Below are 20864 nucleotides of genomic sequence, written 5' to 3' on the forward strand. Positions count from 1 at the left end.
GGACCATTTGATTTAGCCTTGCTTATGACTTATATTGTCCATATTATTTGGAAAGGTAGAATGACAAAAAGAGAGAAACAGATCTCCCATCTGTTGGTTCCCTAGATCACAAAGCCAGAACTGAGCCAAGCTGAAGCCAGAAACCAGAAGAACTCCATCCAGAGCTTACACCTGTGTGGCAGACAAGCAAGCACTTGAGCCATCTTCCACCACCTGGTGCATTAGCAGGAAGCCAGATAGGAATTAAATCTACTGTGCCTGTCGTGATAGCTTCTTGGCTAAATCCTTGCCTTGCATGCACCAGGGTCCTGTAGTGGCACTGGTTCATTTCCCAACTGCTTCACTTCTCTTCCAGCTCCCTGCTTGTGACCTGGGAAGGCAGTAGAAGATGGCCCAAAGCTGTGGGAGACCTGAAAAAGCTCTTAGCTCCTGGCTTTGGATCAGCTCAGCCCTAGCACTTGAAAATCAGCAGATGGAACATCTTTCTATATCTTCTCTCTGTATATCTGCCTTTCCTTTTCAATAAAAAATAAATAAATAAAGCAATTTTTTTTAAGAAAAGAAAAAACAAAAGGAAATTAAAGGTACTGGGACTGCAACCAGTATTGTCATATATGGGATTATAGGTGTTTCAAAGTGACAGCTTAACCCACTATACCACAGTGCCCACCCCAGGGCGATCATCTTTAATAATTTGCTAAAGAAATGAAAAACTTCATAAAATTAGAATTACAAATCATGTGCTAACATTTTATTGGGCTGTACATAGTAGTGATATCCAGAATCAGTACAGTTCTTAGAAGTGCAATTCTAGGAAACATGACAGGCAGTGTTTTTTTCCTTTTAAAATTATTAAATTAGGCCCATTTGGTATAATGGATAATAGGTAAAGGAAGACACCCCATCCAGTCACATAGGCATTGCCATGCTAGATAAAAATCCAGTTTTTTTGTTTATATTTGAAAGATTTATATAGAGGGGAGACAGAGAGAGATGGACCTTCCATCTGCTGGTTCACTCTCAAGATGGCCATAACAGCTGCAACTAAGTCTATCTGAAGCCAGGAGCTTCCTCTACATCTCCCACAGGAGTGCAGGGTCCCAAGGGCTTGGGCCATCCTCCGTTGCTTTTCCTGGGTCACAAACAGGGAGCTGAATGGGAAGTGGAACAGCGGGGACCGGAACTGGTGCTTGTGCAGTGCATGTCCTTTGAAGGGTCTTTAAGTGTCCAAATGGAGTGAATTCTACTAAATCAAATGAAGAAGTTGCAGTATAAAATGCTTGTGGAGGGGTGAGCATTTGATTGATTGACAGAGACACCCCCTGGGATGCCTGTATCAGAAGACCTGGTTTTAGTGGTGCTTCTATTTCCAGTCCAACCAGTGCCCACTCTGGGAAGCAGCAGGTTGGTGGCTTAAGTAATTGTGTCTGTGACATTCATGTGGAATACCTAGATTAGGGTCTGTGCTCCTGGCTTCAGCCTAGCCCAGCCCTGTTTGTTGCTTGTTGCAAAGTCATTTGGAAAGTGAACCAGTGAATGGAAAATCAGTCTCTTATTTTTTGTCCCTTCTTCTCCTGCACCCTTCTCCTCTGTGAGCTTTTCAAGAAAATGGTTTGCGAGCATGATATTTTAGAGAGCAGGTATTACGGTAGATGAGAAATTGTTATTCCAACATTTTACAAACAGGGTGAGAATTGTAAATGATACGACTTTTGTTAACGGTATGGTTTCTGAAAAATACAGAGGTAGAAACTCATGGAGCAATGTCTTCAAAATGTTGTCTTTGTAAAGGATACCTGTGTGGAAATGGAAAGTGTCTTCTTGCTGTGTCATGATTCCTGTGTGTCATAAACAACTCAAAAATGTTTACTGTGTTGATGCAACAGTAATATTTACTTCAGAATGCCAGTAAAAATGGAAAGATTGGTTCTCAAGATAGGCTGTGGAAATAAGAGACAGAAAATGGTTCCAGAGAGTGGCTTTTCAGGAGAGGGAAAGATGTCATTTTGGATAATCAAGACCTTCTCTTAGGAGAAAGGTGATTGTCTTGGCACAATATGAGGAGGAGATTTCTTCCTGAGAAGGTGTTTTCAGAAGCTTTGTTTGTAACATCTCAAGAGCAAGTACTTTGGGTTGAACTCTGTTACTTGAAATGTTCAGTACCAGAAGTATTTTGAATTTTTTTTCTTTCAGTTTGGAATAGTTGATATGCATAATACAATATGTTGGCAATGGTAATCAAGTCTGAACATGGAATTAGTGTGTGTTTCTTTTACACCATGGTCTGAAGGCAACGCTGTATTTCTAGTGTGACTCCTGTCAGGGACCCAGTCAAGTGTGGAATTTTTCATTTGTGATATCACATGGGGCCTCAGAAAGTTTTGGATTTGGGACATTCAGATTTTGGCTTCCCACATTTCAGTTACCCATGCTGTATGTGTTAAATGAAAAGGAACGTGGGAGAAAAACCAGCTCTTCCCTTAGTTCTTTCTTCCCAGGTCTTACAATTAATATGCCAGGGGAAATCTGTGCCAAGTCTCCTGGCTAAGCTCTCTGGTCAGTTGATGGGCATAGTGGCCAGCACAGAGGGCTGTGGAGAAGTGAGCCATGGGGTTTGATTCTGTACTTTCACTCCCTAGTGATTTTGACAAGGTTTCTTCCAACATGAATTTATCGTCAGTAAGGTAGACTATCCACATTGTAAAATAGCTGGGAAAGATGAACAGTTATGTAAAGGACCTAGCATTCTGTTTGGCATAGAACATGAGTCGTTAAAAAGTTCCTGGAAAACTTTCATTATCTTTTATTTTTAATTGATTACTTTTTATTCACTTGAAGTAGAGAGATCTTCCATCTGCTGATTGACTTCCCAAATGCTTTGGAGCTAGGAACTCACTCTGGAGTCTCCCACATGGATGTCAGAGACCATATGCCTGAGCTGTCATCTGATGATGCCCAGATACACATCAGTAAGAGGTCGAACTGGAAGTGGAGCCAGGACATGACATATGTTGATGATTTTATTTGAAAAATGTAATGATAGAGAAGGGCTCACTCCCAAAAGTCACAAGAGCTGGGGCTGGACCAGCCCAAAGCTAGGACCCAGGAACTTACAGTAGGCCTCAAACATGAGTGGCAGCGACCCACATCCTTGAGTCCTCACCTGTTTCCTGTTGGAATGTGTGTTAGTAGGAAGCTGAAGTTAGAGTTGAACTGGGACTCCAACCTAGGCGTTCTGATAAGTGACGTGTGCATCCCAAACTGTGCCTTAACCACCTAGCCGAACCCTGCCTCTCCATATTTGTTAATTCTGTGGTCCTAGGATTATTAAACCTAATTGTATTTAGGTACTCAATGAACAGTGGTTTACTGTTACTTATCTATTCTTTATGTACATTTTGTCTAAATTGATATGATGGTGCTGCTAGTTAAGATCATGTACATAAATCAGATTTTGATCTGCAATTATGTAAATGTTTTATTGAAATATGTCATGTTCTAAACTCTCTTCAATTTTTAATCTGGTGAGCACATGAGAAATTCAGGATGATCTTAATTTGTCCTGCATAAACTCATGGTGCTAATTTGAGATTTTTGGAATCTTCTGGAATTTTCCCTTAGAGTGATTAGAGCCCAGCATTGTTTTTCTAGTGATTGATGTTAGATTAATAGGACAGTTGTAATTAGATAGGCTTCCTTTGCTACTCTTCTTCCCTTCCTGTTTCATATCTAACATTTTCATCTTAGGGCTCCCTGCAGCTGCCTACAGCATGATTGAAAGATGGTATTTGTCCCAGAAAGCAAGTAGCCTGAGAAGATTGTTGTGTCACCACTGGTGTGTTCAGAATTAATATCTAAGCTACATAGCTACGTGTTTCTTCCCTTATGGATTGTCTTGTAAGAAGATTCTGTCACCACCATATTAATCTTAGCAACTCTGTTTTAATGTGATTATATATTTTATTGATGACTTTCAAAATAATGATCATACATTTTTGAACACCTAATTGTTAAATTGTAAAGATAACTTAAACTTTGATTTTACGTACTCAGTTCCTGACTGGAAAATGCTCATGGTGTTCTATTTATAATTAATATACCAAGTGAAACTAATTAGAAGTACCTGGAGCCCCCAGCAAAATCTGTAATTAGACATGTCGTTTATAATTAACCGACTCTTCTCATTCTTGCCTTCTCTTCTTCAGTTGAATTAATCAGCCTGTTCCTCAGCAGCAGTACCCGTCTTCCTGCCCAAGGCACTCACTAATGTTTAGCAATCCCCCATTTATGTTGTTAGGAGGGAACCTTTTTTTAAAAATTTTGCTTAAAAACATAAAATAATACTTGTACTTGAGTTTTATGCTCCATAAACTGTCACATCAGAGATTTTTGTCCACATGGTCAAGTTACATGTTTGTTTGTTTATTTATTTGTTTAGTTTAATAATCTTACTTAGTTGATTTGGGTACAGAGGGTCAAGGGCTACAGGAAAGTGAGTAATACCGTTGTTTCAATACTAATACCATCGTTTTTCCCCCTGTATCTGGGGTCAGGGGAGAAACAAAGGGAAAAACCCCACCCAGCCTCCCACCCAGCCTCCCACCCATCCTCCCACCTATCCCAGGTCCCCGATGTGAGGCCCGCTCCTAGGGTCCTGCTTAAGCAGTTTTAATAGTTCAGTAGTTCTGAATTGCTGCTAGTCTCGCTATTCCAGTCATGATGAAACCTATTCAGAATCTACTGGCTGACATAGTCTCTTCATGGTTGGAGTTCTGAGATCAGCAGTTCAGTCAGAGGGATCTCCAAAGAAACTTCATCTGAGATGATCCCAGACCTGATTCTTGTGTGTGCTTGCCAGTACAGGGTCCGGCACAGTCTGTTGCCCGCATCAGCTTATGCACATGCTTACACGTTTGTTTAATCAGAACTTGAAAATAAGCAAAAGGGAGACTGGCTTGACACATTTTCTCTGAAGTACTGAGTTTTTCTTGTCAATTTGATCATGATTTTCCCCGGTGACCTTGGACCAGTGATTGGAATGGTGGTTGTTCACTCATCATTTTGACAATTATAGCTCTTGAAGCTAGGCGCACCCCAGACTTTGGATATGTGGAGGCAAGTATGAGCCTCTGTATTTTTACCAGTCAGCACAGCCCAGGCAGCAATCACTCAGGTGAGCTGGGTTTTAGCGGACCTGTCCGTCATGCCAGCCAGCCTGCTCTAGTTGCTGGATTGTGCTGGGGAGGTGGGAGAATGGGCCTTCAGCAAGCACCTTAGGGCTGATGCTGTTGGGACTCTTTACCACATTACATCACAAAGTCCTCTGGTACGTAAGTGTCACCCTTGGGCTATACCATGCTGTGCCGTGCCCTGCTGTGCTGGTGTGTACCTGCTGAGTATGTGTTGTGCCAAGAGGTGATCAGTGTACACAGAGAGCTTATTTGTGACCAAAAGAAGCAAGTTATTACCAGGCTCGAGAAGTACATAATCAGAATGCATAGATAATATGTAATGCAAGCATTACCTAAGTTATGTTTGGGAAAAGCAGGTTAGACTTCTTTTAACGAATAGGAGTTTGCGAGGTAGGAACTGACGCAGTGGCATAGAACACTGATCATCCAACTGCAATGCCAGCATCCCATAGGGTGCTGGTTCATGTCCCGACTGCTTCGCTTCTTATCTGGCTCACAGTTTATGGACTGGAAAAGCAGCAGAAGATGGCTCAAGTCCTTGGGCTTCTGCCCCTATGTGGGAGATCCAGAAGAAGCTCCTGGTTTTGGATTGATTTAGCACCAGCTGTTGTGACTGTTTGGGGAGTGAACCAGTGGGTGTAAAATCTTTGTCTTTCCTTCTCTCTGCCTTTTAAATAATAATTTTTTAAAGGAATTAATCAGATTGCTTTGTGGAAGAGATTCTAAGTAAGGAAGGAGGGGTGAGTGGGGATGTATATGTTGGGGTAGAGAGAGTTAAATGACTTGCCTGGCCAGCATTCCATATCAGAATACCTGGTCAAGTCTCTACTGTTCTGCTTCTAATCCAGCTCCCTGCTAAGTAAGGACCTGGAAAAGCAGATCAAAATGGCCCAAGCATTTGGGATACAACCACCTTCTGGGGACACCGGGATGGAAATCCTGGCTCTTGGCTTCAGTCTGGCCTGACTTGGGTTGTTGTCTCCATTTGGTGAGTGAAGGTAGAGCATTCTCAGCATCGCTCGTGCTCTCTCTCTGCCATTGTGCCTTTTACATAGCAAAATTAATCAATCAATCTCAAGTGTGACTAAAGAAGAGGGATATATATTTAGCATTTGCGAAGACTCAGGGATTGAGATTCTGAGGTTACTACTTGGAAGCAGTGGAAGATGAAGATGCCACTCCCTGATAATTTGCTTTTCTCAATAGGATAAATATGCATTAAGATCACATTTGTGTGTTTGAGAGTGCTCCATTGCTTGCTAGAGAACTGCTAGTTTGTCTGCTACTCAGTCTTTGCTGGTATATCTGAATGATTTCAGACATGGAAGAATGTAGTTCAGGGCTGTGCTGCACACCAGCCGAGCGAGAGTCCAATTAAAGCATTGCTTCCCATTCGTTGCGAGGCTTCTAATGAGAAAACACAGATTTAGATTGCGGAAGGTAGGTCTTTTTCTTTCTTTTTTTTTTTTTTAATGACATGAAACTGTTGCCCATGAGGCTTTCTGGCTGACATCATGAAACTAATTTTGCTTAATGGCTATGGAGGCCTACAAATTCAAATGTGCGGAAAATGCAGTAAATTACTGGCCTGTCAGATTCCTGTTGCCTGTCATCCTTTATCGGAATAGCAGCTTTTGTTTCCATATTGACAGGAGCAAGTATGTGGACTCCTTGAAGGTTGTATTTGTCCATGCTAGAATAATTTAATTCAGAGGCGTCTAAATATAGCATGGTGACAACAGTGAAACAATGCATCTTCTACTTGTGGAATTAGGAAACATATCTCTGGCTATCTCTTCTCATTTTCAGAGAGCTCTTCAAATATGTCAAGCATTTGTGGTGGCAGAAGTTCTACTTTTATTGCCAGAGTTGACAACTCACACCTTTGAAACGGTGAAGGCATATTGGAGACTGAGAGGCTTTGCTTCTTTGATAATTGAGTCCAATGAATGAGTTGAAAGCCTGCATTCTGTGCTAGGAATACAAAGGTGAACAGCAGCAGTTTTTCTGAGTAGCATGTTATGTAATTTTTCTCCTTTGTGCTATATTTAGTAAAAATGTTTTGAAGGGCTGTTTATGTGTGTGTTTTCCAACAAAGGCTGTGGTGCAGATCTGAGTCCCTTGTGAACACATGGTTTATTTCAAAGATAGCTTTCAAATAATAGCTTGCTAATGGCCTTGGAAAGCAAGGGAGGATGACCCAAATGCCTGGGCCCCTAGGGAGATTGGAAGAAGCTCCTGACATTGGCCTGGCAATGTCCCAGCCATAGCGACTATCTGGGCAATGAAATAACAAATGGAAGATTTCTTTCTGTTTCCCCACCCCTGCCTCAGCCTCCACTCTGAAACTCATTTTCCATGATGTAGCTTTATCAGCATGGGGGTTCATCCCTTAATAAAAAATTTTAAGAAGAACTTTTTAAAAAGAAATTAAGAACATTCTGTCTTTTGGTTAGACCTAAATATAGGGAAAGAAAAGGATGGTAAGACTGTTGCAGCAAATTGCTTATTTTATACCTTGATTCATTCCAGTTTTCTCTTTTCTTTCTTTTTAACATTCATTTGAAAGCCAGAGTCAGAGAGAGAGGGGCAGGGAGGGACAGAGAGGAAGGTAGGGAGAGAGTCAGTCTTCCATCCACTTGTTCACTCCCCAAGTGACTGAAATGGCCAGTGCTGAGACAAGTTGAAGCCAGGATCTTCTCTGAGGTCTCCCACATGGGTGGGAGGGCCCCAAGCACTACTGCTTTTCCCAGGCCGTTAGCAGGGAGTTGTAATGGAAGTGGAGCAACAGAGATGTGAACGGCACCTGTATGGGATGCCAACATTGCAAATGGCAGCTTTATGTTAGGCCACAGTATTGACTTTTGGGTCATTCCATTTCTGCCACCAAGAATATGCCTGTTCTGTCTGTCCTTTCACATCTTTTTTTTCCCTAAAGATTTATTTATTTTTATTGGAAAGGCAGATGTACAGAGAGGAGGAGAGACAGGGAGGAAGATCTTACGTCCAATGATTCACTCCCCAAGTGACTGCAACGGGCCAGTGCTGCGCCAGTCTGAAGCCAGGAGCCAGGAACTCCTCCAGGCCTCCCATGCAGGTGCATGGTCCTAAAGCTTTGGGCCGTCCTCGACTGCTTTCTCAGGCCACAAGCAGGGAGCTGGATGGGAAGTGAAGCTGCCGGGATTAGAACTGGTGCCCATATGGGATCCTGGTGTGTTCAAGGCGAGGAATTTAGCCGCTGGGCCACGGTGCTCAGCCCGTGTCCTTTCACATCTTAAAGGCTTTTCCAAAGTCTTGCCTAAACATTTCCCCATGTGGTACTTTGTTCCTTATAATTTCTATATGATTTTGTTAGACTTTGGATTTTTTTTTCTGAAACTTTTTTTTTCTGTATGTAACATTAGTTGCTCTCTGTTGTGTCATAGACTTCTAGAAGGCGTCATGGATATTGAATTGGCTCTTGAGCGATGCTAAGGATTTGAATAAATGAAGAAGAAAAAGCTTGTTTGTAGGAGAGAAACTGCATATACCAAGGTCCTCAGGATAAAAAGAACAAGGTGCTTCTTCAGAAATGCTCAGTAGATTGGTTAACTCCAAACTTCATTTGGAGAATTTGTGAGTAGAATTGAGAGGGAAAATAGGAAATGACCCTTAGCACCAAGCTGATCAAAAGAAGATTAGCAACCAGCTGCATGTAGAACGGCCTGAGTTGAGAGTTAAGCAGAGTTCACTGAACTTCTTTTCTCTCAGATTACTTCATTCAAGGAAAGAGGGGACAGCGCTATGACTGCACCAGTTGACAATAGACTTGGAAGACTAGAATAGTCCTTGTTCACTTCCTTTGTAACACCCCGAGGAGGAGGGGTGGTCCATAAATCTCAGACCAGAGCCACGGTTGAGAGCCGTTTCATCCATTACAGATTATGTAGTTCTGAGGCCAGTAGATTTCCCTTTGTGATGGCTGAGTAGTAACTATGTCAAGCTGTGTGACCACTTAAAGAGTGAATCATCAGACGGAAGATCTTCCTCTGCTTCTGCACATGTTGTTTGTTTGCCTATAGTCTTAGCTTCAGGACCACACTCCTCCTCCCCGCAAGAATAAAGGCCATAAATTACATTTGGGGCCTAGATTATAGTTGATTTGCTGATGTGTTGATTGCAATGCATGACCAAACCTTGAGGTGTCCAGAATTAGAAATCAACATCAGCTGGTGATGGTGTGTTTCCGTCTTTCTGTCTTCACTGACTACCAATGAGTGATGTTTCCTAAGGGCTTAAGACGCTAATACAGGGCCCAGCATGGTAGCCTAGTGACTAAAGTCCTTGACTTGAATGCGCCAAGATCCCTATGGGTGCTGGTTCTAATCTCAGCAACCCCGCTTCCCATCCAGTTCTCTGCTGGTGGCCTGGGAAAAGAGTCAAGGATGGCCCAAAGCCTTGGGACCCTGCACCTGCGTGGGAGATCCAGAAGAGGCTCTGGGCTCCTGGCTTCAGATTGGCTCAGCTCCAGCCCTTGCAGCCGCTTGTGAGCATGAACCATTGGACAGATGATCTTCCGCTCTGTCTCTCCTCCTCTCTATATATCTACCTTTCCAATAAAAATAAATTCTTAAAAAAAAGTTAATACAGGTTGAGCATCTCTAATCAGCTAATATGAACTTCAAAGTTGGAGATTTTGGAGCATCTCCAATGATTAAATGTTTGAATTGGGGATAGATGATCAATCAGTGAAGTCTGTGAATATTTCAAATCTGAAATAGTTCTAATCCCAAGGATACCAGATAGGGGATACCCAACCTGTACTTCCTCACAGCTCTCCATTCCCTCTCATGCAGTCTTGATATTTTGGTGTGTCAAATTATCTTCCATTTCTAAGTGACCTGGAATCTCCCTTATGTCCGAGACTACTTTTTTCGCCTTTGTTAACCATACCGTGACTTCACACTGAATATGATATATAAGGTGCAAACGTCAAACCTGAGAAAGCAGCATGCCTGGTTGTAGTTGAATGCAGTGATTTCATCTCAGACCTCAGCGGTTTAAAATCATTTCTGAACTTCTTCAGATTCTCTCTCTCTCTCTCTCTCTCTCTCTTTTGCTTCACATGTATAAACGAGCTTCAAAAAATTCATGGAAAATTCACAGGCTTTTAATTCATTTGACCAGACTTTTTGAATCCGCTTCTAGTCCCTGCAGTAACACAAAGTGTCTCAGACTTTGCTAGCATGAGGTATCAGTTCTCTTGGCAACTTGTCCCCGGGTATCTTGAATTGCCCCCACTTGCTGCTGAGACAAACACCCCCCGAGCTGTAGCTTGCCTTGTTGATCACAGCTTGTTCATTGTAAGTATCTGCTGTGTGTTTGCTTAATCCAGTACTTGTTTAGTGCGTTGTCTCCATTGTCATATTTAATTACTTTCTGCATTTCGTTTATACTTGGAGTTTTTAAATACTTGAACCGTTTTTATAGTTGTAAAACCTTTCATCCTTTTAAACACTCAAAACTCATAAAAATTTTAAATGAGTGATTATGCATACAAGTCTTATAAACACACACACTTGGCTGTGCATTCAGATTATATGATACGGGGTGGACATTGAGCCTAGGAGTTAAGATGCTTACATCCCAAATTGGAGTAATTTTTTTTTTTCCATGCAGAGTGATAGAGAGAGATCTATTTGCTGGCTTAGTCCCTGAGTTACTGCTGCCCCAAGGGCTGATGCCAGGAGCCAGGAAATCCAGCCAGGTTTCCCACATGGATGACAGGGGCTTATCATCTGTTGCTTCCTGGACATTTTACCGTGGAGCTGGATTATAAGGGGGAAAGTACTTGGGACTCCAGCTGGGAACCTGAGTCAGAATACAAGTATCCCAAATGGTGACTTACCCTGCTCTGCTGCAGTGCCCAACCCTGGAGAACTTGGTTTGGTGTGTGGCTCTGGCTTGTGGCTCCACCTTCCCACCAATGCAAATCCTGGGAAATCAGCAGTGACGGCCCAGATAGTTGAGCTCCTAGCTTGGCTCTTGACACTGTCCCGATTGTTGAAGGCATGTGGGAATGAACCAGAAGATGGGGAGCTTTTCCTTGCTTTTGATCTGTTTGGCCTTGTCTGACACGCTTGCTCTTAAAATGGATATTCACATTCAGTAATAAACACTGTGGCCATCTGAAGCTTGTTTTCCCCAAGATGAGGAGGACAAATAATAAACAGTTAAGGCGTAGCTCCTGGTCACAACCTGTCACTCGTTAGCGTAAAGATTCCAAGCAGATGTGGTTTGCAGATGATTGTTGATGCCTGCACATTCATTGACCGCATCGATCATTTGAAAGGCACCTCTAGCCGAGCCCTGGGGAGGCATGCCCAAGTGCGACAGCATCCCTCCACTACTCAGAGCGCTGTTTGTACATGGAGGTATGCGATCAATACTGGGTGAATAAATTATTAAACCCTCAGGCAGATTTTAGGCTTCAGGCTCTGATTCTCAGTAAAGTATGACCAAATAACAAAAATGCGTGCTTATTTATTTTGAAAGGATAGGCCTAGGGAGAAATATCTGTACAGTCTTTAAGCATGGTAACATACTATCAACATTATATATATTTCTAATAATTAAATATTTTTAGTAGGTGAACTTATCATTAGCTAAATTGTATTTTACTTTCAAAATTGGTAAGACATTTTAATGTTTTATAACATTTTTAAGGATTATTTTTGAAAGGCAGAGTTACAGAGAGAGAGAAAGAGAAAGAGAGAGAGAGAGAAGTAGAGAGCTCTTTCATCTTCTGATTCACTCCCCAAATGGATGCAATGGCCAGAGTGACTGGCGCTGCAGGAACCCGAATCCAGGAGCCCAAAACTCCCTCTGGGTTGTCCTTAGGGGTGCCAGAGCCCAAGCACTCCAGCCATCTTCTGCTGCCTTCCTAGGTGCCTTGGCGAGCTGTATCAGAGGTTTAGTAACAGGCATGGGAAGCTGACACACAGGTGCCATCATGGGCAGCAGCTTAAACTGCAGAACCACAATATCAGCTCCTTTTTGCTCCTTTAGAAATAAAATACTTTCTCTTTCCCCTACCCTCCCTTGCTTATAGAGAATTCCTTAGAAAAGCTTATGGGGGCTTTCCAGTTAGATAGCTCAATAAATTATTGTCCTTCTTCTCCACCCTTCTTCTCCACCCGCAGTACATATTTTTTAATAAAAAAAGATATTTATATGAAAGAATTACAGAGACACAGAGAAAGAGATCTTCTATCTGCTGATTTGAGGACAAAGCTAGGAACTTGGAATTTCATCCAGGTCACCCATGCAGTGGCAGAGGCCAAAATACTTGAGCCATCTTCTGTTGCCGTCCCAGGTACATTAACAGGGAGCTGGATCTAAAGTAGAGCAGCTGGGACTCCTATTAGATGTTGCACATGTTGGATGCCAGCATCACAAGTGGTGGCTTATCTTGCTGGAAAACAATGCCGGCTACAAGAGACAATGCTTTAAAAATGTTCGTTTATTTGAAAGTCATAATGTCTGACAAAGGGAGAATCAGTGTAAGGTCTAACATCTACTGATTCACCACTCCCCCCAGCCACACTAGTGCATAAACAGTTTGGGCTGGGCCATGCCGAACTCACAAGCCAGAACTCCATCAGGGTCTCCCTAGTGGGCGACAGGAGCCCAGGTTTTTGGGCTATCACCTGCTGCCTCTTAGGTGCAGCGGCAGGAAGCTACCAACAGTGATTTAAGCCACTGTGCCACAATGCCTATTTCAAGATATTATTTGTTTTTAGATGAAGGCAGAAATGCAAGTCTCACCTACCCATTCGTTCCCCAGATCCTTACAGCAGCCAGTGCTTAGCAAAATGACATCCAGCAGTCAGAACTCACCCATTCTTTCCATGTGAGTGGCAGGGATGCAAGTACTTGAATCCTCACCTGTCGCCTCTGAGAGTGTGCATTAGCAGGAAGCTGGTGTGGAGCTGGGACCTGAACCCAGGCACTCCACGTGGGATGTGGGTGTCCCAGGCACCTACCACTTGCACCTCACACTTGCCCCAGTAGGATGTGATTTGTGTGCATGTAACAGTATAGTTTGGCGAGTTTTAATGAACCACCATTATCAAGTTAATCAATATTTTCTTCACTCGTAAAAGCTTCTCATAAGCCCCTTTGCCAGCAGATCTTCCTTGCCCCTTTGACCCCTGCATAAACTACTGTTCTCTACTGTTGTAAATTAGTTTTGCCTGTCAGGGAACTGCATACGTGGGAGAATTGAGTAGGTCATAGAGTGCCCCGGTAAACCTGGTAGGCATTCAGCATGTTGGATACATAATTTAATGATTGATTCATATTCCACCTTGTTAATCACTTAGACATTTAGTTTGTTTCTAGCTTAGCAGAAGTCATAAAGAGTCTATGATATACCTCTCTGTTTGAACTTTGATTATTTAGTACAGATTTCTGAGAAAACCTTAATTGGATCAAATAATTTAAATTTTGCAAGGGTCTCATATATTGCAAAACTGTTCTCCAGAATGGTGTTTACCAACTTCTATGGGCGTGAGCAGTGTCTCAAGTAACTTTCTGTATTGCAATATTATAATGTGTATTTTATTTATCATTGGTTACTGTCTGTATAGGCTGGATGATGTTACAGAAATAAGCTCCCCCAAGTTTCAGTAGCTTGATACAGCAAAGTTGATTTCCTGCTCATCCAGCATGTGTAGCACATGTGAGCAAGGGATCTCTTCCCTTCTGACTCATTAGCAAACTCGCCTGACCAGAAGTTGCACATAACCCCCAACTTCCGCACTTGCTGTGGCAGCCGGTAGGCCTGCCTTGCCCACTGTTTGCGAAAGCCTGTGCCTTGGGATGTCTCATCGCAGCTCTGTCCATTCTCGGTGGCTTCAAGTACACCACAAAGCCATGTCTGAGTTATAAGAGGGCATGCATGTGGTAAGTCTTAACTTCACTGATGAAAGATGGTGTGTCATTTAAGTTTGCTTTGTTTTTGTTTGGTTGTTTCACAAAATAGAGAAACAGTTCTCATATTCATCAGTGTCTCATTGGATTTTCCCTTTTACTTAGACTTTATAAACATGTGCTATTGATTTACACATACACCTGATTTTTAAATTTTATGCTTCTTCATGAAGCAGGTAGTCATGATGGACACACAGGGGCACAAACTTTTAGAGAATATTTTTCTTTTGAAGACAGAGCTGATGAAGAAAGCCTTTTCTCTCTCTTATTAATGTAACATGTGTTTTGGGGGCTGATATTATGACATAGTAGACTAAAATCTCCACCTTTGGCACCAGCATCTCATACGGACATTGGTTTGAATCCTGGCTGCACTACTTCTCTAGCTCCCTGCTTATGACCTGGGAAAGCAGGGGAGGATGGCCCAAATGCTTGGGTCCCTGCACCCATGTGGACACCCGGAAGAAGCTCCTGGCTTCGGATCAATTCAGCTCAAGCTGTTGTGGGGCCATCTGGGGAGTAAACCAGTGTATTGAAGGTGTGTGTGTGTGTGTGTGTGTGTGTGTGTATTTTAAATCTTTTTTTAAAAAAAAATAGTGTATGTTTGTGATGAGTTTTTTATTTCAAGAATTACCACATCAATCAGAGGCAATAAAAGTCTGGCAGGCATTCTTAATTCTTGACATTCTACAGATTTTTAGAGAACAACTTGAAATCCAAAGTTTCCAGCGTAAATTGTCAAGTTAGGGGTCAAAGGTGCAGATTCCCTGTAAAATACAGTCATATTGATCATGTGTTTTTCTTTTGTTTTCACTTCAGGTATCCGCCTAAGCTGGAGCTTACACTGTAGACAGTTTTTGCAGTTTGTGCAGAAATCCAAGGTGAGATATTTTGTGAATGCATTTGTCCTTTAAGACATATTTGTGTGTGTGTGTGCGCGCACGTACGCACGTACGCACGTGTTCATTGCGCAGTTCACTACTGTGATCTCAGAAGGTGTGGTGATCTCTCCTCAGCAGAAGGCGCCAGCTGGATGTCATCTGACTCAACTGAATTCTGATGCTGCACCTGCAGCTAGCGTCACATCCCACAGGTTGATTGCTCAGTGCCCAGAACTGTCATCTCTAGCCCCCACATCTTTAGATGGCAGTCCTTGCTTGGGTATGACCAGTAACAGATTGACTGGGGAAACCAGTCAGTTGAGTCTTCAGCCTTCTTTCCTACAGGAATGGGGCAAGACTCCTGTGGAATGAGGAGGGTCGTATGATCTGCTGTGGACAAAGGTAGCTCACTAGAGTAGAGTTTCTTTGACCCGCCTAGCAGAAAAGAAATTGTAGTTTCTGTGGCCTCCTGTGAGGAGAGTTTGAGTTGGGAACTATTGACAAAAACCAGAAAAAAAAAAAGAAGACATGTATCATACATGGTAATTTTATAATGAGAAAAATTTTGTTTCTGGAAAGTTTAAGGCAGCAACAAATCTCTTTTCCTTTGGACATTCTAATAGAAAGCAAATATTATAGAGCCAGGTGTGTGTCAGGCTTACTTTTAGTTTGTGAGGTATTGGACTGAAACACTAGTGAGTTTAACCGTTGTATTGCATGGAGTTCATACTTCTGCTGTCTACCACACAGCTGAGCAGACAGAGGCATTATAAACCGAAACAGTGCAAGGCAGTCTCCATCAGTTAGGTCATAGACTGAAACATCTGCCAACTCCCTTAGTGGGCTGATTACTGTCTCAGGCTTGATGGCTTTCTGTAGTTCCCTCCGTCTGAGGTTTATGTAATAAGGGCATATCTATTGAAATGTTGACATTGATCACCATAGAAAGCTTCTGGATGTTAGCATTCTATTGTAATGGTGGAATCATAGCCCTTTGCCTTTTTTTTTTTTTTTACCTCTCTGGCCTCAGGTTATTTCCATGTTTTTTTTTTTTCAATGGACAATTGTGAGTCTCTTGTCTGGTCTGTCTCCCTTGATCACAGCTGCTGTCTGAGCATTGTCACTGTCAACAGGGTGAGTTGTTCTTTGGATAGATTGCAGCATACAGGTCACTGTTGAAAACCTTTCAGTATCTCCACGTTGCTCAATGGATATTAGGAAAATTCCTGTGCAGAACATTGTAACCTACACCTTTCCCATGTTCCCATCTGAGTCATGTTCTACTAGGAGCTATTGTCGTTCAGCTCCTAAAATAATCTTACTGAGAAGTACCTGTGTTCTGTAAAACACACCCATTGAAAGTATAGAATTCTTGGGTGCTTTGTGTCTATGCACGTGTACAGCCATCACCACTATCTACCTAGGGACTGTTTTCCTCATTTCTTAAAAGCACGCATCAGCAGTCAGCCCTGATTCAGATCTGCTTTCCGTCTGTCAGCCTGCCTGTGCTGGGCATTTCCTGTAAGGGGAATCATCCAGGAGGTGGGATCCTGTGATTAATTGTTTTCACTTAGCACAATGTTATTACATTTTTTTTCTTCTGTTTTTTTTTTTTTTTTTTTTTGAAAGAAAGAGTCCCAGAGAAAAGGAAAGACAGAAGTTACATCCACTGGTTCATTCCCAAATGGCCATAGCAATCGAGCTGGATCGATTCCGAAGTCAGAAGCCTCATCCAGGTCTCCCACATGGGTGGCAGGGCCCAAGGACTCGAACCATTCTCTACTGCTTTCCCAGGTGATTAGCAGGCAGCAGAGACTTAAAGCAGTGCCCATGCTGGCGCCGCAGCTGGAAGCTTAGGCTGCAGTTTTAGGCCCCAGCAAAATGTTTTTAAAGCTATCCATGTTCCGGCATGTAGCAGTGCTCCATTTCTTTCTGTGACTGAGGAATTCTCCATCTATCAGAAGCTATGCTGGAAAAATTTCTGATATCTTGAAAGTGGGTTATTAAGAGACTGAAGAGCCAAATTTAACAGTCAAACCTTTAATCACTTAGCATAAATGGGAGTCTATCCCTGAGAAAGCATAGCTCTGTCAGGTGGACTGGCACTGGAGCTGAGAGTTGTCTCCACTCCCGAGCAAGCCCCCAGCCAGCTGTCCCTGTGGTCTCCTGGATCTAGGGCAGGTTGGAGGGCAAGGTGAAAGGGCCAGGACTCAAAGCCCAGAGGAGTAGCGTCTGTGTTCTCTGCCTGCAGAGGCCGCAGTGGGAGGCTGTGAGTGCAGCTCCGCTGAAGGACATGGCCAACCAGAGGGAGCCAAGTCTGCACTGCCATGCCCTGGACAGCCTGCAGTGGCCCAGGCCTGCTGTGCAGCCCACCACTTACCCCCGACGAGCCTTGTATGGGAAACCCTTGTAAGAGGTTATGTTTGGATCAAAAGAAATCGGATGTAGGTTTTTTTTTTTGTTTTAATGGATCGGGTTTTGAGTTCTCATTATATATGTTATATTTTATTTATCCAAATATTTATTGATAGGTATTTAAGTTGTTTCCATTTTTGGCTATTTATGAAAGCTGTCATGAATATATTTATTTGCATATGCTTTTTTAATGATTTCAAATAAGATTAAGATTTTATTATTCACTTAAGAGAGAGAAGGAGAGAGAAACAGCTCACATCCACTCACTCATCCAAAGGGTCTTAATAGCTGCAGCTGAGCTAGTCCAGAGCCAGGAGTCTTCTCTGAGTCCCCCACATGGGTGCAGGGTCCCAAGGACGTAAGCCATCCTCTGCTGCCTTGCCAGGCGATAAACAGGGAGATGATTCCGAAATGGAGCAGTTGGGATTCAAACCAGTGCCCCTATGGGATGCTAGCACTTCAGGGTGGAGCATTGGGCTTTTGAGCCATAGTGTGGCCCATTTTTTAAACTTTACTCATTTTCAAATTAGGTTTTTGTCTACACATGTTATATAGCTTTGTGTCATATTTATATGTGATACAAATATAATAGAAATATGTATCTACATTATTCTAAATACAAGTTCTTTTTAAGATACATATTTTAGAAATATTTCTTCCATTCTGTGGATTGTCTTTTTACTTTTATGATATCTTTTCAAGCATAAGAGTTCACAATTTTATCAGTTTTTCTTTTTAGTGCTTTTATCTTTGGTATATCTAAAAAAAATTGCCTAATTCAGGGTCATAAAGAATCACTCGGAGGGCCCATGTTGTGAGGAAGCAGGAAAGCCACCACCTGTGATCCTGGCATGCTCTACAGTTACCAGTTCAAATCCGAGCTATTCTACTTTCCATCCATCTTCTCGTGTGCCTGGGAAAAGCAGCAGAAAATAATTCAGGTGCTTAAGGGGCCACCTGCACGCATGTGGGAGACCCTGAGGAAACTCTTTGTTGCTCAGTTCACCCTGGCTCAGCCCTGGCCATTGTACCCATTTGGGGAGTGAACCAGTAGATGGAAGAGCCTCTTATGCCCCTGGTGTCTTTCTGTGTGACTTTCAAACTAGTAAATATACTTTTTTTTTTAAAGAATTATTTTCTAGACAGATGTTTGGCATAATGGTTAATAAGACTGGTTGCGATGCCCACTTTTCATGTTGGAGAGCCCGAGTTCAAGTGCTGGTTTCGACTCTCAATTTGAGTTTCCTACTAATACACGTCCTAAGAAGCAGCTGGTGATGGTCCAAGTCCTTGGGTCGTTATCATCCACATGGTGCGATCCAGATGAAATTCTTTTCCCTCTGCTTTAATGGCCAACCTTGGTTGTTAGGGCATTTGGGAAGTAAATCAGCAGTTGAGAGCACACCCACTCCGTCTCTCTGCTGTTGAAATAAAGTACATATTAAAAATGCTTAAAATTTAAAAATTCTTCTTTGAAGTTTTATTGCTTTTCTATCTTGAGTTAATTAATAAACGGTAGATGCAGGGGTTTAACCTCATTTGTTATGTGTGGCTCTTCAGTTATCCCAGAGTACTGAATTATCTTGGTAACCTCAAAGAACAACAGTTGAGCATAGATGCGAGGGTATTCCTGTCCTTTTGACTCTCACTGGTGTTCGTTGGTTTCTGTGGCTGTCCTTGTGGCAGCACCACATACTGCTCAAGTTTTGTAGTAAGTTGTTGAAATCGGTTAATGAGTTCTCCAGGTTTTTTTTTCTTTTGAAGATTTATTTATTTTTATTGGAAAGGCAGATGTACAGAGAGGAGGAGAGACAGAGAGGAAGATCTTCCGTCTGATGATTCACTCCCCAAGTGGCCGGTGCTGTGCCTATCTGAAGCCAGGAGCCACAACTTCTTTCCAGATCTCCCACGCGGGTGCAGGATCCCAATGCTCTGGGCTGTCCTTGACTGCTTTCCCAGGCCACAAGCAGGGAGCTGGATGAGAAGTGGAGCTGCCAGGATTAGAACCGGCATCCCATATGGGATCCTGGATTGTTCAAGGCAAGGACCTTAACCATTATGCTATCGTGTTGGGGTCTCCAGTTTTTTTTCAAGGTCATCTCACCTCTTTCAGATATCATGTATTTCCATATGAATTTTAGGATCAGCTTGTTAGTTGCTGTCAGAAATCCAGTTGAGAGGTTTGGGTTGGATCCGTGTCATAAATGTTTAAATAAATTTGGAATCTTTATTGTAGTCTTCCAGTCTTTGAATTCTGAATTTTTGTTTGTGTTTATTTAGATCTTTTCTGACCTCTTTCTGTAATGTTTTGTAATTTTCAGTATGTGTCTTAGAATTCTTTGGTTAAATTTACTCCTGTATTACCAGATCATTTTCCATAGTATTTTGAATGAAGTTTTTAAATTATATTTTTTGATTATCCATCACTAGAGTACCATGCAGTCTTGCTGAGCACATTTATTCTCATTGTCATTAATAGATTATTTTAGAATGTAAGATCGTGCCATGTTTGACTAATGATAATTCTGCTTCTTTCTGTCGTCTGAGTGCTACTCTGGCTCTTTTTTTTTTTTTTTTTTAAGATTTTATTTTATTTTTGTTGGAAAGGCAAATTTGCAGAAAGAGAAACAAAGATCTTCTCTCTGCTGGTTCCCTCCCTAGGTGGCTGCGGTGGCTGGAGCTGGGTTTGTCTGAAGCCAGGAGCCTGGAGCTTCTTCCAGGTCTCCCATTCATGTGCAGGGTCCCAAGGCTTTGGGCCATCCTCAACTGCTTTTCCAGGTCATAATCAGGGAGCTGGATGGGAAGTGGAGCAGCTGGGACATGAACTGCCGCTCATATAGGATAGCAGATGCAAGGCCAGGATTTAGACATTAAGCCATGGTGCCTGGCCCCTGGGTAACTCTTTAGAAGTAGAAGGGAATGATAAACACATACATCCTTGTCTTCTTCTGCTTGACCTTCAGAATTTCAACACCAAGTGTGATGTTAACTATGGGCTTTTCATTACTGCCCTTTGTCAGGTTGTTTTTTATCGTGAAAATGTATTTATAACATTTATGGAGGTCTTTATAAGCCAGGCTTTATATTTAATATTCCATTGAATCTTCTCAACAGTCCGACAGTGTAGAGGCTGTTACTCTCAGTGAACTGATCAGTAATTGAATCAGATTGCTAGATTCCAAAACGTGTAGGCTCTACCATTCATCCTCCATCAGATTTCCTAGGCCAGCCATGTGTACCCCAGTGCCAGCGTCTTCCTTTTGAATGGTCTCAATTTCCCCATGCGAAGCTGACCACCTTGCTGCCTTTGCAATTTTTCCCTGTCTTGTGATTCTTTGTAGTTCTCTTATCTTTAACATCTGTTCTTCTTTAACTCAGAGACCTTGTGGTATTCCCCTTGAGT

General features: G+C 42.4%; 1 protein-coding gene across 2 annotated transcripts in view; it reads left to right on the forward strand.

Annotated features, from left to right (window-relative positions):
* The window catches only part of PEAK1 (pseudopodium enriched atypical kinase 1), a 313213-nt gene that overhangs the window by 42256 nt on the left and 250093 nt on the right, over positions 1–20864 (forward strand). For both annotated transcript variants that reach the window (XM_058665498.1, XM_058665497.1), the window contains exon 2: positions 14985–15046. The gene's annotated coding sequence lies outside the window, so the exon portion shown is untranslated. The remainder of the gene's footprint in view (positions 1–14984; positions 15047–20864) is intronic.

The sequence above is a fragment of the Ochotona princeps genome, chromosome 6, assembly GCF_030435755.1.
Source record: "Ochotona princeps isolate mOchPri1 chromosome 6, mOchPri1.hap1, whole genome shotgun sequence".
Lineage (NCBI taxonomy): Eukaryota > Metazoa > Chordata > Mammalia > Lagomorpha > Ochotonidae > Ochotona > Ochotona princeps.